Source organism: Berghia stephanieae, chromosome 5 (assembly GCF_034508935.2).
Source record: "Berghia stephanieae isolate SIO BIC M18660-M18661 chromosome 5, UCSD_Bste_1.3, whole genome shotgun sequence".
NCBI classification, from domain to species: Eukaryota; Metazoa; Mollusca; class Gastropoda; order Nudibranchia; family Aeolidiidae; genus Berghia; species Berghia stephanieae.
Window position 1 is genome coordinate 6,913,663 of NC_088364.1, and position 5,352 is coordinate 6,919,014.

Below are 5,352 nucleotides of genomic sequence, written 5' to 3' on the forward strand. Positions count from 1 at the left end.
AAGGCGCCATCTACACACACACACACACACACACACACACACATATATATATATATATATATATATATATATATATATATATATAACATTTCAAGTATAATTATGATCTTCTACAATATTGTTTCAAGCGTTATATATAGGGCTACAGCACATTTACAATATTTGCCAACGAGCACAGAATTGCTGGCAAATGTAACAATTATAAAACTATTTTTTACATACTGATATACAAGTAACTTACAAACCTTTTCTAAAATACGGGTCTTATAATCTCCCGTTGACCCAAATGATTATATATAAAATCTACTCGGGCATAATGACCGATCATTTGATATTGGAAATCGCCATCTGGCCACCCTACTTTATGCCGGGTTTATTTGCGATAACATGCGGAATTTATTACAGAACCGATTCCGATCGTTGATGGCTTAACTGATTGGTATCGATCTATGTTTATCACCACAATACATTAGTATAATAATCAAAGTAGGTAATCGTAAAAGCATTTATTTCCCCTCGGATATTGCTGATTCTCTACTGATATGTGATAATAGAATGATTGAGAATAATGATGTTGGTGATGGTGGTGATAGTAATAATAATATTGATATTTATAATAATGATTATGTTTATGATGATTATGAAAATATGATTATTGTTCTTCTTGTTCTTCTTCTTCTTCTTCTTCTTCTTCTTCTTCTTCTTCTTCTTCTTATTATTATTATTATTATTATTATTATTATTATTATTATTATTATTATTATTATTATTATCATATATATTATTATTATTATTATTATTATTATTATTATTATTATTATTATTATTATATTATGACAATGAAATAGTAATAAAATATAATAATAATAATAATAATAATGATATAATGATAACAATGATAATGATAATGTTATTAATGATAATGATAATCGTTTGAGATAATACGTTCTAAAAACCTTTAAATGCTCTGTGATAATATTGAGTATTGTAATTCTAATACATAAATAGGTGACATGGAATATATTCGTAGTATAATTCTTTTAACATTCATTGCATTCCCAATTATGTACATTACGAGAGTTTCAAAAGATTACAAAATCAATAATATCCAATTCATTTTTATTTCACCACGTCAATATTAGTTGGTAAGCTCTATATCAATGGCATTAAAAAAATATTGATTGAAATACAAAATTTTGTCTCAAACTTTAGATTATTCCTAACCCTTTTGAATTAGGTTATTTTACAAAGTGGAATTGCCATATTAAAAATATTATAACTACTCCCCTATTTTGTAACTATGCGATAATTTTACAATATAAATTATAATGCATTGTAAAGTTCTATGTACGATATTATTAACATTATCATTATATTATTAATTATTATTATCATTTTATATATTCATTATTATTATTATTATTATTATTATTATATTCATTTCATTATTATTATATATTATTATAATAATATATAATAATATAATCATAATAGTTAATAATTTTAGAATATACTTATAATAATAATAATAATAATAATAATAATAATAATAATAATAATAATAAATAATAATAATAATATATATATATATATAATAATCTGCTTCATTTCAACACAACGCACATTAAAAACAAAACCTTACTTACCACAAAGACAAAATCCAGAGCATCTAAATTAAAACAATCACTGCAATGTTCAACACGTTGTTAATAATATAAATTGTTCCGTTACAACTCAACGCATCACCACGGACTATCCTTCAAAATGCCGCATCAACAAGTTCCACTATACAAAGATTATATTATTTTACCAATTCTAAGTTCCAACGTTATAATATTCTCATTCTTTCATCTTTTCTCCCTCCTCCCGTGAAACCGCAAAACCAAAATGCTTCCAAAATCACATTAGTCGAATATTATTATTATCATCATTGAGCTGCCGGTAGAAGGAAATTGAAATAAATGGGAGAATCACAGTGCTTTGGTTTCGTTATCCCCGTTCAGGCTACAGCTTCGTAGCGAACAAATCTCGCTAACCACTTTCCAATCAGTTCTAAGAATTCTATATTATTCCTTTCCACTCGTTCAGTCTCACGTCGTCTTCTTGTACTCTCAATGATCTTGTTTTTCACCCCCGCCCGTCTTCAAATATTTTTTTCCTTTTGTGCTACCCCCCCGACAGTAAGCATGGCACACGTGAGAGCAGACAGACCACTACTACTTGCGCCCCTTGTTTCTGCTTTCATCTTTCACCGTCTTCGCCTCCCTCACCCACCAGCACTAACAACTAACAATCACTCACCCCATCACGCCCCCCCTTCCCCCTTACTTTCTCCATTATGTATATACTTACCCGCTCCCCTCTCCCTGCGTGCTCACGCTCACAATATAACACCCCTCCCCCCAACCATCTCTCCCCTCCCCCAGCACCAGCCCTCTATTTTTCACCGTGAGTAGAAATATCTCGTATAGAAATCTTCCAAAACAAAAACAAAACAAAACAAAAAACAACGCATATTCAAAATTTTGTCAGAAAATCGCCATCAATATCGATCCAATCTTGAAAAAACAATACAAAAAAAAAAACCCAAACAAACTCTCAAACCTGGGATCGATATAGGACGAGTTTCATGGCCAAAACTTTTTTTAATGTGTTTTTTCGTAGTAAAGTCTAGAGATGCCGATGTCGCAATACCTCTCTCTTGTCTCAGTGTCAAGACTTCTATAAGGCCTGGTGTGAGGATGGCATAGGGAATTTCATAGACATAATATAGAAGTAGAAGGAACTAAGTTGACGTCACTCAGCTCTTTGTTATTATATTTAGACAGCCTGTTAGTGATTAGTTCTCATTAAATTATATAAATCAGACCATAAATATTAAAGGTAACACACAGTTTAGTGTGTTGGTAAGTTCAATTTGGCTGCGGATGTGTGAGTATTTTACCTATATGCATATCATCAGTATGGACATTTATATAGCACATTTCTTCGAATTCACCATGGTCAGTGAGATGCAAAACGCTTCATTTATTTCTCTCAACAGGCTTACGGAACCAAATTTCCCTTTGGTACAGTTCGTGTCGGCTATCTATCACAATCACAATACCCACTATTGCCTGAAAATACCATAGTTCCTCATAGGCATTGTTTCGTCTTACATGTTAACCGTTGGCTTTTGCTTGGGACCTCTTGTAAAGCTCTTTGAGCACATTTATTGGATATTGCACTCTATAAAATCTCAATTAAAAATGTGCAAGTGTCCTTGACAACTATATTTCTACCTTCACCATCAGGTTGTTGTTTTTTTTTGTGTTTGGAATATAGGACCTGGCCTGGGAAGGGGACTGGAGCTAGGTATTAACCAATTAACTGCCATACTCTGGAAAGACGCGTTAAAAGATTTGGCCAGAAAACTCGTCCTTCAAATATCCATCGATTTAAATCACCCTCATCTTGACAAAAACTCTCAAACCTGGGTTCTTCTCCTCTCTTCTTCTTCTTCTTCTTCTTCTTCTTCTTCTTCTTCTTCTTCTTCTTCTTCTTTCCCTTCATGATGTCTTTATGGCTGAAGGAAGGTCAACAAGATCAGACGCTGTGGTTTTCCCACAAGCTCGTAGCTGAGGCCCAAGCCTTCGATTGAGCGTAGTAACCTCGGGCATGTCGCCCTTTGTTATTGCACTTTGTACAGTCCTGTTAAACCATTGTAAGTGCACCATCTTCCCTCTCCACATCCAGTTTGTCTTGTTTCTACATTGCACTTTATAAAAACTCAAGTTTCCAATGTTCTTTTTTTTCATCTTACAATGTCAAACAAATAAATTATCGCATTCGGCTATCGGACCAGCAGAAATTTGTAGATAAATATAGAGAAGAACGAATGCAGTATTTTTTTTTTAAAAAAAGGTTTCAAATAACAATTAACACCTCAAAATTCTAATAATTTGGACCCAATGGCGGGGGAGGGGGGGGGGGGTGATGTCCCGATAGCCCAGTTGATAGACAACTATCCTCACACGGAAAAGGGACCAGTGACCAGGATCGATCCCGTGTGATGTCGAGATTATTCTCTGATAACCCCCCCCCCCCCCCCCCCCCCCCCCCCCACCTACCAACCCAAACCTCGATCCTAAACCCAGCGCTGGATTATTTTAGCTGGTGTTAGATCTATATGACCAGACTTTACGATAGACTTGCAAAGACAAAGCAGACACATTGGCATTTCCGTTGACGTCCATAAAACGATAATCGCTCCATGATTATGCTCTTAAGAACTACTTAAGATGAATTATTTGTATCTTGTTCATCTTGACATCAGCAGACCACATCTCCAACATAGAACTATAGAGAAGGTCAAACCAAGAACCCATCAACACCCAAATCAGGAGGTGGAAATGGAGATGGGTCGGCCATACACTAAGAAGACCAGGAAGCAAGCAATGTCACCCACCATTCCCTTGAGTGGAACCCCCAAGGGACATGAAAGGTGGGGAGTCCAAAACAGGCATGGAGACGCTCCCTGTCAGATGAACTGAAAAAGGCAGGTCTCGTATGGGAGGCTACCAAGGAGATGGCCAAGGACAGACATAGATGGCAGATGCTCGTAGAGGCATTGGGTTCCACAAGGAGCGAAGGGGATTAAGTCAGGTCATGTCATTGTGACATCATATTGGATCGGTGAGGTGGGTCATATTTTATTGATGATATGCGTTTAGGTAGAATATCACAACATCCGAAAGCCAAATTAAACCTACCAACACACAAAACTGTGTGCGACCTTTAACTCTCTCCTTACCAGCCATTTTCAAGACTCCCCCCAAAACTTCACACCCAACTAACACAAAATAGGTTTTTTTATCACTCAAACACAATAGCAGCAAGTTCTTGCCATACTTTAGCAAAACATGCTCTACAACAAACTGTTAATTTTCTTTAAATTTTGTGATGTACAAAAGAAAATTGAATAAGAATAAGGCTGGTCGTATCGTAACGAATATGACGATTTAACTATGTTGGTAAGGAGAGGGTTAACGTATGCATAGTCTGATTGATATAATTTATTGAGAAGAAATCACTAACAGGATGTCTAAAATAATAATAAAGAGCTGACTGAGGTCAAATTCCTTCTTTCAATGACGCGCTTCCTTTTCTAAGTCCGCTTCAATTTGCAAAATGAATCCATTGCCCAAACTTGCCAAAGGGGGCCCTGATAGCTCAGTTGTGGTAGATAGAGCACCCGTTTCACACTCAAATGGATCTGGATCAACCCTGGGTGCAGTGGAGATTATTCTGTTCTTACCCCCCCCCCCCCCCCCCCCCGGTTCATGCCGATATAAAGTGCTAACCAGTTGATTG

At 35.5% G+C, this 5,352-nt stretch overlaps 1 protein-coding gene across 1 annotated transcript in view; it reads right to left on the reverse strand.

Annotated features, from left to right (window-relative positions):
• Window positions 1–2,120, reverse strand: part of LOC144972322 (serine/threonine-protein kinase SBK1-like) — a 52,603-nt gene extending 50,483 nt beyond the window's left edge. The window contains exon 1 of the mRNA XM_078913415.1: window positions 1,647–2,120. The gene's annotated coding sequence lies outside the window, so the exon portion shown is untranslated. The remainder of the gene's footprint in view (window positions 1–1,646) is intronic.
• Between the last annotated feature and the right edge of the window lie 3,232 nt (window positions 2,121–5,352).